Source organism: Galeopterus variegatus, unplaced genomic scaffold (assembly GCF_000696425.1).
Source record: "Galeopterus variegatus unplaced genomic scaffold, G_variegatus-3.0.2 Scaffold74, whole genome shotgun sequence".
Classification (NCBI taxonomy): Eukaryota; Metazoa; Chordata; class Mammalia; order Dermoptera; family Cynocephalidae; genus Galeopterus; species Galeopterus variegatus.
Window position 1 is genome coordinate 380,034 of NW_007726185.1, and position 12,615 is coordinate 392,648.

The 12,615-nt window shown below is 44.6% G+C and overlaps 1 protein-coding gene across 1 annotated transcript in view; it reads left to right on the forward strand.

Annotated features, from left to right (window-relative positions):
• Nucleotides 1-12,235: 12,235 nt before the first annotated feature.
• The window catches only part of FARP1 (FERM, RhoGEF (ARHGEF) and pleckstrin domain protein 1 (chondrocyte-derived)), a 283,653-nt gene continuing 283,273 nt past the window's right edge, over nucleotides 12,236-12,615 (forward strand). The window contains exon 1 of the mRNA XM_008578376.1: nucleotides 12,236-12,255. The gene's annotated coding sequence lies outside the window, so the exon portion shown is untranslated. The remainder of the gene's footprint in view (nucleotides 12,256-12,615) is intronic.

Sequence of the window (12,615 nt, forward strand, 5' to 3'; positions counted from 1 at the left end):
CTGTCCCCAACTCTCTTCTGGGGAGGAAGAGCTGAGGAGATGATGACTGTGGTAGGCACAAACATGCCCCCCAAGATGTCCACGTTCCAATCCCCGGAACCTGTGACTGTGTTACCTTACGTGGTCCCCTTACAAAAGTCCCTTTTGGGGTTTTGTAGATGTGATTCATTTAAGGATCCTGAGATGAGGAGGTTATCTAGGTGGGCCCAAAGTAATCACAAGGTCCTTATTCAAGGGCAGCAGGAGAGTCAAAGTGAGCAGAGTTGATGTGAGGCTGGAGGCGGACGGTGGAGGGATGCAGGGCCTGAGCGAGGAGGGAAGGGCCTGGCGTCCTCCAGAGGCCGCCACAGGCAGGGAGGCCTCCCCTCGAGCCTCCAGAGGGCAGCCTTGTGGCTTCCTGGTTTTAGAACTTCTGGCCTCCAGAACTGAAGATAACAAATTTGTGTTGTTTTAAACCACGAAGTTTGAGGTCATTTGTTACAGCAGCCATAGGAAACTGGTGAAATAGGCCTGACACTGTGTTCAGCTCAGTGTCCTCTGCTGGGGACGCTCCCTTCACCTCCTGACACACCTCAGCTGCCTTTCTCTGAAGGGGGACTTGCTAGATTCTGAGGAAATTTGAAGTCTTTTTTATTCAAAGTTTCAGATGATTGATCAAAGCTATAGTGGGGATGGGGACTCAGACAGGGACGTGGAGGTAGGACTGGGCACCAGCGTCTGGCGGCTCCCTCCCTCCTGCCACAGCCGCACGGCTGGTGGTCTCACGGGCATGTGCCCCCAGGCCTCCTCAGGGGCAGTTTTGTTCCCTAAAATCTTCCCCTTTCCCCCATTTCCTTCAGCCCTCTCCTCTGAGCTCTACCTTCTCTGATACACATTTCCTGTATCCAATTTTTTTTTTTTAACCTCAGTATCTTCTTTTGTATCTTCCTTGTATTTAACCTTTGTATCTTCCCTTGTGTCCTGCACATTCTGAATTCTCAGACATCATTCGATAGTTTTTCCCTTAGGCCCAGTTACAGAGACCCCAAAGTAGAAGGAATGGGATTGAGTCTAGTAGCTTTTGGCTCCCCCGGTCTGGGAGAAAGGTGAGCTTGCCCCAGAGGATGGGGGCTGGGGAAGAAGCTGGAACATGGGGGTGGTCTGCTCAGACTTTACTTTTCTCCTAGACATCTGCAAATCCCGTCTTTCCCCCGACAAGAATCATGTGTCTTGTAGGTTCTTTTCCCTCCATCTGGTCTACTAGAGAGATTCACATTCCCTGCGTTAGGATCACTTTGATTCCAGTTTTGCTAAAAATACTCTGGCTTTACTTTGCTGTGACAGCATTTGTTCCTACTCCTTCCAACACCTCTCCTGAGTTGCATTACAGAACTTTTTGGGTTCATTGACAATGCATTGTGTCATCCCCAAATCAACCCTTTGTAATTCTTCCTTGCAGTTCAAGACAATAAGGAAGACCAAGTTTATCCCCCATCATGAAAGCACCAAAAACTAGAAGTCACATAAAATGAGCCAGCTAAGTAACCAGATGAACGCTATCATTCTAATATCTATCAATCAATGTAATCTGGATCCAATTTCCCCCGGGTTTAGGTAATAGAAGAGTAAGGCAAGTAAAATGAATTTAATCGTATCTCATAATAACTACGTCCTACAAAAATATTCTTACTCTCAGTAGATTAACTTCAATTTTAGAAAAATGGCTCTAAGAAACGAACTTTAACTGAGGTACCATCAAATGCATTAAATAGGACATAATGTATTGTTTCATGTTAGAAAATACTAAAAAAAAAAAACCTTCAATGGGACAGAAAAGAAGGGCCTCCTCTAAAACTCAAATGTTCTCAGAGACACTTGAGGGCAGGTTGAACCCAAACGTAATTATTTCCACAAATATGGAAGAGCAATCGTGGAGTAAAACCTTCTGGAACCATCTTTTCCACTGCCTGCTGAGCCCAAGACCTGTTTCTTGCCTGTTCGGGTCACAGTTAGTGTCATTGCCTCCTGGAAGGCTTCCTTTGTCCTCTGCATCTGGGTGACTCGCCTGCAGGTACTCAGTACCCACCCTCCTGGGGCTGACTTCTCAGCGAAGCCTGCGGTTAGCTAGTCTGTCTTCCCGGTCTGTCATCCTGGCTGCACCGTAAGCTCCTCCTAGGCAGGGACCTCCTAGCCCAGACCTGACATGCTGTTGGGAAAATAGAAGAGTTTGGTCAGGGCCCTCGCCTGGGGTCCCATTGGATGTGGTTTAGCACATCCATCGTAAGCAAATTTTCTGTGTGTGTGGAGTTAGTGCGCATGAGCACCAATGTATCTTTTTAGTTTTGTTGCTATTCTTGTGTTCTTCTTCAGAGGGAGAGAGAGAGTTTTAGTGAAGCAGGTGGGTGGGCATCTGCCTGGGGTGTCAGCCCAGCACAGCCATGCTTTCCAACCTGCGGCTTCCAAGGACCTTTTGGCCAGTTACCTAGCTCATAGACCTGCACGTAAGGGGTCTGGTGACCCAGCCTGGCATATGAAGGGTTTGTGACCCAGTCTATGAATGGGCTTGAGGGGTTTGGGAGCTCCAGACCCAGCCCTAGCTCAACAATTGGCCCAGTCGGTGCAGGATTATTGGAAGGTAAAAGAATCTGACAACTGGCATAATCATGGTCATGTAGCTTTACAATTGGTGTCATGAACAGGATTAAGAGCACTACAACTGGCGATGTTGACAGGATTCCAGACATCAGCCGTAGCTCTACATTGGCATAGTTGGCAGGATTCCAGACATTAGCCTTAGCAGTAGCGCCACAATTGGCGTAGTTGGTAGGATTACAGGTAGGTAGAAGAGCCCAACAACTGGTGTGGTCGCCTAGCTTTACAATTGGCATCATGAACAGGATTAAGAGTGCTACAATTGGCAATGTCAACAGGATTCCAGACATTTGCCTTAGCAGTGTGCTGGCAACAGATGTTTGAAGTCTAAAGAGATGGATGGTGGACTTTTTTTTTTTTGAGATATTCAGGTTTTCAAAAGCCAAACCCCCAATTATGTTCGATGTTCTGTGGCAATAGGGGAGCCAGATACAGTGCCTCTGGAGACAATGAAAAAAGAGAAGGGGTTTCCTTCCAGCTAAAAAGGAAAGATGGGTCTGTGGTCTCCCAGACAGCCTTGCCTGCACTCCCCAGCCTTGCTTGCAGTCCCCGTCCTAAGCAGGGCGTGGAAATCACAGAGCAGCTGCACGGACCCAATCTGCAGCCCCAGACAGTGATGTGGCCCCAGAGGGTCTCCTGACACTTTGATGCTACCCAAGATGCTGGGACTCTCTTATCCTGCAGAGGTATGGGGAGGGGGTGAGGTCAGCTCCCCAATGGCTACTGTCGGGTGTCTTCCTGCCTGGTGGGAGGAGGTTTGCAATAGAAGTTAAGTGATATTTCTTGCACACCTGAATTTGGAGACTTATTTATTTAAACAGGAAGCAAATATAGAGTATTTCCACCACAGAAAAAAAGCAAAGTCTGTTAATTCCACCAGGAGGAAAAAAAATCAAAGTCACAAGTTATTTACAGTACAAATCTGTTTTGATGACTAATTTGTGAGAACTGAAGAAAAATTTAGGAGTAATCAGCATCAAATTACATTAAGATGGTCAACGAGATCACGGTGAGGAGGTAGGTGGTGGAGGGTTATTTTGATGACTAGATCGTCAACACCAGAATGGGAGAACTATTGAGAAAAACAAAAGGTTTTCTTTGGAAATGCTTTAAAACAGGAAAGATTGATAACCTCTGTTAAGGAAGGAGACTGGGGGGTTGACCAGATGCCATTAGAAAGTCCTTATTAGGTCTTCTAATTTACACAGAAAGAAATCAAACTAGATAAGGGAAGAGACACACATAAAGTTCTTAAGTCAGAAAAGGCTTTGGAGGAATAGTAAAGAGTAGATAAGGAAGTTTTGTACTTTTAAATGGTGGAAAAAATTCCAAAAGAGTTAAGGTTGCATATGTTGAGGCATAGTTTCAAAGAATATTTTAGGTAATTAGCTCAGTTCAGAGTAGCTTAATACAAGGAAAATGCAAAAAGTCTGAAATGGTAGTTTAATTACGGCTAATGATATATAACTGCACATCAATATGCATAAAAAAGAAGGGCATAGAAATATCAGTAGAGAGTCTTCTACAATTATAATGTAATTTTGAACTGCACATCCTGATTCCTTTATTTTTTAACCTTTCATCTATAGGATATGCTTTGCACGTGGTAGACTTTCAGTAAGTATTAGCAGAATGAAGGAGGAGCAGTGTATAAGCCTCCTCGGGGGACATCAACAGCCGGAGTCCCTTTTGTCAAGGACGGTGGGCTCCACCTCTCAGTCTGTCCTCCTGTTCTTTACCTCCTTGCTCCTCCCCAGAAGAACTGCTAACTTACTGGATCATGTTTACAGTAGGTGAGGCCACGTGCCTGCGGAGATCTGCTCTTTCTTCTATGCTGCCGGTGGGCCACAAAGGATCTTAAACATAGGAAAAGACATTCAAGGTCACAACTAAGAAGAGACAAAACCAAACCAAAATATATGGAGATATTTTTTAGCCCATCAGATTGGCAAAGAACTTAAAAGTGTGACAATCCACTCTCTGGTGAGGCTGTGGGGAAGAGGAACTCACTCGTGGCTGGTGTAATTGTAAATCGCAGCCACCCACGGAGGGCAATTTTTTAAATTATTTTTTAAACTTTTTAATTGGTTCATATAGATTATGGGGTACTGGGTTATATTTCAATACGTGTACACAATGTGTGGTGATCAAATCAGGGTAATCAGTATGCTTATCAGCATTTGAGCTCCTCTTTAATTTGTTAAAGGATAGAAATTATTTCATAAATGATATGCATTTATTTCTTCTTTTCCTCTAGTATTCTCCTTTTGTATGAAAAGGATAAAAAGGAATAATTCAACCAACTAGTAGTTTATTGCTACATTTGTTCAAATTTAACCCCTTTACTAATGAGCTACAACAACAGGGCTTCTTCTGCAGGGAAAAGCAACACCCACAGCTTAGGAAAAAGGTATGATTGTAATTAGGATTCACTTTCTTTTCAAAGCTTAAGAGTTTTATTTAAGCAGTCTCAGTCATGTATAAAAGGATAAAGAAACTGCTAAAGTCCAGTTCATCAAAAAAATGTTCTCCATAGAGTTGGTGGTAATTTGGGGGTTAAGAAGATGCTTGCCCTTCTCTAAGGTACATTGGGTACCATTCTAACAGGGAAGACGGGAGCAGCCCCCATCCTATCCTGGTAGGGGCAAGGAGGAGATTTCTTCTTTAACTTATTCTTGAATGATTCTTCAACATGTATCCTCAGCAGCAATTGTTGGGGGAAAAAGAACATTTGTCTTTATTTTTGCCCTAAAATGTGTGAAGGTCAACTTAAAAAAGAGTATAATTACGCAAATACATATGGAACTCCTACTGCAGATTTCCAAGCATTAGTTATTTTGCATGAACCATCATACCTGAAATCAGTAGCCCAAGGACATTTGCTATCTTGATTGTGGACATACACCTGTGTATGTTTACCTGTGTGTATGTATATATGTGTGGGTGCTATGCAGACATGTATTTTTTTCCCCATTCAGATTCCTACTTCAACTCTCAATGCATTTTTTTGTTTAATTGTGGTAAAAAACATGTAACATAAAATTTATGATCTTAACCATTTTTAAGTGTATAGTTCAGTAAAGTATAATCACATTCTTGTACAGCAGAGCTCCAGAATTTTTTCTTTTAGCAAAGCTGAAACTCTATACCCATTGAAAACCAATTCCCCATTTCTCCCTCCCCCCAGCCTCTAGTAATCAACTTTTAACTTTGTTTCTATGAATTTGTCTACTTTAGATACCTCATATAAGTGAAATCATACAGTATGTGTCTTTTTGTGGCTGGCTTATTTCACGTAGCATAATGTCCTCAAGGTTCATCCATGTTATAACATGAGTCAGATTTTCCTTCCTTTTTTTTTTTTCCCTTTTTTTTGTCTTTTTTCGTGACCGGCAACGGATCGCAACCCTCAGTGTCGCGCCCATACCGGACCAGGACCGGCCACGGGATCGCAACCCTCGGCATCGCCCCTGCCCCTCGCTCAGCCAGTGAGCGGCCGGTCTGTATGTGGGATCCGAACCCTCGGCGGGAGCGCCACCGCGCTTCCCAAGCGGCGCACTGTAGCAGTGCGCCACCGGGCCGGCCCGATTTTCCTTCCTTTTTAAGGCTGAATAATATTCTGTTGTGTGCATACGTCACATTGTGTTTATCCATTCATCTGTCAATGGACATTTGGGTTGTTGCCACCTCTGTGCTATTGTGAATAATGTTGCCATGAATATGGTATGCAAATATAAGATCAACCTGCTTTCAATTTTTTTCAGATATATACCCAGAAGTTGGTTTGCTGGATCATATGGTAACTCTATTTTTAACTTTTTCAGTAACCACCATTTTACAATCCCACAAATAGCACATAAGGATTCCAATTTCTTTACATCCTTGCCAACACTTTTTTTCTGGTTTTTACTTTTAATCTTAGCTATCCTAATGGGTGTGATGTGCTCAATGCATTTTTGAACAATGAAAGTACTTCCGGTAACCATCAACAATGCTATACCTTTTTATGTATTATCTCATTCTCTGAAAATCAAAAGGCAAGATCACAGGCCAGATTCAAAAAGATTGCAGTCGATGACCTTCTTCTGGTTTCCTCCTAAATTTCTCCTTCTGAAAGTGAAGTGAAAAAAAAATATGACCCAAAGTTCTTCCTTTTTATCCTACTCTATTTTCTGTCCTAAAAGAAGTATATTTTTATATGCTTCTCTAGCTGTCCTAGATTTATGAATATTTGAGACACAACACAGCATAATGGCTAAGAGCATGGCCTCTGAAGCCTGATGACCTGAGTTTGAATCTCCTTCTCTGCCATTCATTAGCTGTGTGACCTTGAGTAAGTTACTTAGACTCTCTGTGTCTCAGTTTCCTTCTCTGTTAAATGGGGATAATAATACAATTCCTACTTCATAGGGTTGATATGTCAGTTAAATGAGTTAATATATTCACTAAGGTAATAACAATTTAGTATGTTTTGGCTATTATTATAAACAGAAAAGAAAAAACTCTAGAAGCTGAGGTTAAAGTTTAAAATTTCAAAGCAATTCTAATTAAAACTGTAATATAATTATTTTAAGAACTTAACAAAATGTTACTAAAATTCATCTGGAAAAACAAACACGTAAGACTAGTCAAAAAAAAAACTTTTGGGGCCAGCCTGGTGGCGCACTGCTACAGTGCGCCGCTTGGGAGCACGGCGGCGCTCCCGCCAAGGGTTTGGATCCCACATACAGACCGGTTCCCGCTCACTGGCTGAGCGAGGTGCGGGCGCAGCACCGAGGGTTGTGATCCGTTGCCGGACACGACAAAAGACAAAAAAAAAAAAAGAAAAAAAAAAAAAAACTTTTGGGGCCAGCCTGGTGGCGCACTGCTACAGTGCGCCGCTTGGGAGCACGGCGGCGCTCCCGCCAAGGGTTTGGATCCCACATACAGACCGGTTCCCGCTCACTGGCTGAGCGAGGTGCGGGCGCAGCACCGAGGGTTGTGATCCGTTGCCGGACACGAAAAAAGACAAAAAAAAAAAAGGAAAAAAAAAAAAACTTTTGAAATTAACAATAATTATGGGGTATAAGCTCTATCAGCAAAATATATCATGAAGATAGAAACACAAACATCTTGGTACTGGGACAGGAATAGGCAGATTCGTGCAAAAGAATATGGACCCTAATACATGACAAAGTTGGTATTTTAAGTAAGATAGAAGATGTAAGTGAGACAGATTTTTAAATGAAATCTGCTTAGCCATTTGGAAAAAAGAAAAGTTGAATCCATATCTCATTTCTTCTGTAAAGATAAATACCATATAGATCAATGATAATACAAAAATAAATTGTTAAAGTATCAAAACATGATAGTTTTTAAAAAAGTCTTGAATGGAAAAGACTCTTCCAAGCATGATCCAAAACAGGAAATCATAAAAAGAAACACTGAAAAAATTGACAATATAAAATTAAGAACTTCTTTCTGTAAAAGAGGAGTACCATAAACAAAGCCAAAACCAGAAAAAAATATTCACTACATGATAGCAAGGGGCTCATTTCCTTAACATATGAAGAGATTATGAAGCAACAAGGAAAAAATCAACAACCCAATGGCAAAATGAGCAAAAGACATGAAGGCAGCTCATGGGTAAAGAAATGCCAATGGATAATTTAAAAAATAATGAAACTCCATTTTCACCTAGAAGACTGATAAATATTAAAAGTTTGCCGACACCTACAGTGGGCTAAAGTAAGAAGCAAGCGTCCTTGAGCTCGGTTCGTGGGTGTTCCGGTCATTGTTGCTTCACAGCAAAGCCATGCAAAGCTTAATGGCATAAAATAACCAGTTTATCTTGGATCCTGTGGATCAGGAATTCCAAAAGGGCACATGAGGGATGGTTCTTCTTTGCTCCATGGTGTCATTAGCTGGTATGACCCACAAGGCTGGGGTGACTGGAGTGGCTGCGGACAGGGACAGTGGGGCTCCGAGATGGCTTCTTTGCTCACATCCTGGCACGTGGGCTGGACAGGCTGAAAGAGCAGCTCATCTGGGGCTGTCAACTGGTGCATCTTCAACTGAGCCTCTTCAGTATGACAGTCTTAAGATAGCTAGGACTTCTTACATGGCAGCTCAGGCTTTCAAGAGCAAGCGTGTGCAAAGAAGAAGCTAGAAGCTGCATGGCTTTTTCTGACCTAGCCACAAAAGTCACATAGCATCACTTCCACTGTACTCTGTTGACCAAAAGAGTCACAGGCATGTCCACATTCAAAGGGAGGGGATGTAGATCACACCTCTCAATGGGAGGAGTGCCAAATAATTCCTGGCCATGTTTTAAAACCTCCACAGTGGAAGAATAAATTGCTGCAGCATCTTTGGAGGGTAATTGCAATATCTACCAAACCTTAATATATGACTATCTTTTGAACCAAAAGAGTCCCACAGGGACATTCCTTGATCCCTATTTTCTACCTTTCCCACTTGCTCTTTAAGCTTTTCCCTACCTGGTTTGTCACTGCCAGTGTTGCCCCTTCCCTTCCTAGGTCTAGAAGCCTCTCTGCAGAAAACCGAGGTCTCATCTCCAGATCCTTCCCAGTCTCTCATAAGTTCTTCAATGTCTACTGCTTTCTCTGCAGCTCAGTTGCTGCCGGTTCTATAAAGGGTTGTTGCAATGAGTTTGAGCTAACTCTGGCCCCATAAGTAGTAGGGCTCCAGAAAGGGTAGGGATCTCCATTCTCGGCTGCTGAAATTAAACACAGCTCAAAATCCCAGGATTTTATTTCCCACTGACTGTACAAGGAGATTCATATTCTTCCTATTGACATGACTTTGAACCTGCTTCTTTTGATACTGTTCCTCCTACCATATTATTCTGTGATAGTTATCTACTGCTGCAAAAGAAGTCACTCCAAGCTGGTGTGGCTTAGAACAACATTTATCATCTCACATTTTCTGGGTCAAGAATCTAGGAATTGCTTGGCTGGGTCCTCCAGCTCTGGTTTCTCATGACGCTGCTTATTAGCTCACTCTGGATTCAGTGCCTCAGGGGCTGTTGGCGGGTGGCCTCCCTCTGTTCCTCGCCCAGGTGGGTCCCCCATAGGACATCTCACAACATGGCAGCTTGCTTTATCAAAGCAAGCAAGAAAGAGAATGCTGGCAAGATCGAAGTCACGGTCTTTCCCTAACCTAATCATGGAAGTGACATCCCCTCACTTTTTCACATCCTCTCCATTAGCAGTGAGTCACCAGGTGCAGGCCACACTCAGACTACCAGAAACTACATCAGAGCTGCTCACCACAAATGCCACAGCCAAATCCCCTCTTCCCTGCCCTGGGTTTCTGCACAGGCTTTGCCAGTTATACAGACAGTGCGTATTGTCATGTCCAGAGAGCTGGAGCATCCTAAACCCAGAGGTCCCCCTGGCAGAAAGGTGATGCGGTGTTGGGGCATGGGTGATAACTGGAATAAAAAGCTTCATTTCACTATGACATGTGATCGGTTGCTATGAAAGATCTGTGCATACACACACTTTTGTATAAGACCAGAAAATTTCTCAAAGACTAATAAAAACTGTTGGAAAAATTATCTCTGAGAAGTGAGATGGGGGACACAGGGAAGGGTCCCTTATACGTTTTACTTAATACCCTTCTCTACTGCTTAATTTAAGGGGAAAAAAAGACCCTGATAAAATTAGTAAAAGGAAGAGTGAAGAACAGGGTGACCACTCAATTCAGAAAGATTTCTAAATAACCCCACTCCACAGTATGGGGAAAAAAGGGACTTAGATCTTTATAAATTTTTATATTCTGCAAGTTAGGGATAAATGACACACAATGACAAGGAAACACCTCAATTTTCCAGGGGTTGATTTTCTGGGTTGCAGATTTTCCAGGCCAGGGATCCTTGGTTTTTCAGGGAGAGGAATCACAGACTGTTAGTGAGAGCTGGAAGGAAACGCAGAGGCTCTCAAGTAAGCCCACCCCTTTCTTGGCCCTCTTCCCCCCACTTTTCTCCTATTAATTCTCTCCCCACAGACCCTACAGTCAGCCTGCAAACCCTCTCAGATTGTCTCCTTTAAGAGTCACCCTCAAAAACGTTGGTCATGTTGAGACAATAAAATAGCATAAGATGTCATGTGTGTACTATGATCACACATCTGTTAAGAACAGAACAAACCTTACTTCAGACATACAAAGAAGATGAAACACTATAACATGTAGAAAATGTTGGTCTTCCAACAAGGGTGACTGGGAAAATGTCACGTTTCCAATTTTGTGTGATTTCTGCAATTTTTTGCTTAGTTGTGAGGTATGACATAGCACCTTGCTACTCAGTGTAGTCCCTGGACCAGCAAAGAAACACATAACCTGGAGCTTGTTAGGAACAGTCTCAGACTTACTGAATCAGAATCTCTATTTTAATAAGATTCCCAGGTGATTCACATACTATGTATTTTAAAGTTTAAAAAGCGCTGCCTATAAAGATTGTTCTCAAACCTGGCTGCACAATGGAATCTCCTGCAGAACTTTAAAAATGCTGACACCTGGGTCCTAACCCCAGGAATCTATATTAGACTGGGGTGCCTCCCGGGCATTTTGTTTTTAACCTTAGGTGATTCCCTGAGTTTGACGTCCATTACCCTAATACAGTAGGTCTCCATGTATGGTCCCAGGACCACAGCAACAGCACTACCTTATCAGAAATGCAAATTCTCAGGCCCCAAACCTCCTGAATCAGAAAATCTGGGGATGGAGCTTGGCAATCTAGTTTAATTAGCCCTCCAGGTGATTTGGATACACACTAATGGTTGAAAACCTAACAGAAAACATCTGACCTAGGGTTTGTCTAAAGCCACTCAGCTGGTTGGTGACAAAGCCAAGTATCAAACCCACTGTTTCTTCTCTTCAGCCACAAACTACCTACCCATTGTTTCTTGAAGACGAAGCCTATGTGGCCCTCTTTACCTCCACTTTCACCAAATATGCAGGCATTAAAAAAATAGTCCCTCATACTCAAAAGGCATCTCTTTGTTCCTTTCCAGAATCTACTCACACTGGTTACCCACAAGTGCCCTAACGCACTCTGTCTTGTCTCAACCCGCCCTTCCACAAGGGTCCTCTGACCCGCTCCCATTCTACTTTGAGTTCGGTTGGGGCCTCTCCCGTGTGAAACCTGCCCCTCGGCTTGAGGTCAGTGAAAGGCTTAAAACGACCAAGGTTCTGAGCCAGCGGCCTTCGGCCTGCAGGCGGACACCCCCCAAGCTCTGGGATCTGGGAGGAAGTCACCTGCTGCCACCCAAGACCGTTCCCACCACGCGTAGAGAGCGAGAAGAGGAAAGGGCGTGACCAGAGGCTAGGAAGGGGGCTGGACACGGTCAAGCAGCAGCTGGTGGGTGGGGAGGGTGACTGTCCCTCTTAGGTCCCTGCCTACTAGGTCCTGAATCCTGCTGCCCGCTCCATCGAGCATCTGCAAACCGCCCCTAACCTCTTCCACACCGTTCCCCGCGGGGCGCTGCTCCCGTCCACGGAGGGAGGGCGGAGGGGCTGGGACTGTTGTGGGAATCGCTGGGGCGGAGGACGCTGGGCCGTGGCGGGGGCGGAAGCGGAGGTGGCAACTGCCCCTTCAGGATTACGTCCTGCGCTGCCCAGGTTGGTGCCGGAAGCCCGCGCTGTGGCCCCGGGGGAAGGGAGGGCTTCCTGGCTCCCTGCGACGCGCCGCAGCCGACGCGGCCCGTTCGGCGAGGTCCCAGGTGGGCACACGGGCCGGGCAACCCCTTGCGGGACCTCAAAATGCGACCTGCAGAGTCCGCGCCACTCGTCACCCGCGCACCCGTCTCCTTTCTCCTCATTTCGCTTCTCACCACAGCAGCAGCACTTGCGCCTCCCTGGTGGCGCTTCTGCGCTCGGTGCGGTGGCGCAGAGCGGAGACCAGCTCCGGCCACACGGCCGAGGAAGGCACAGAGCCGCGGTGCTGCGGCCGAGCCGCGGAGGCCGCCCCTCGGCGCACCT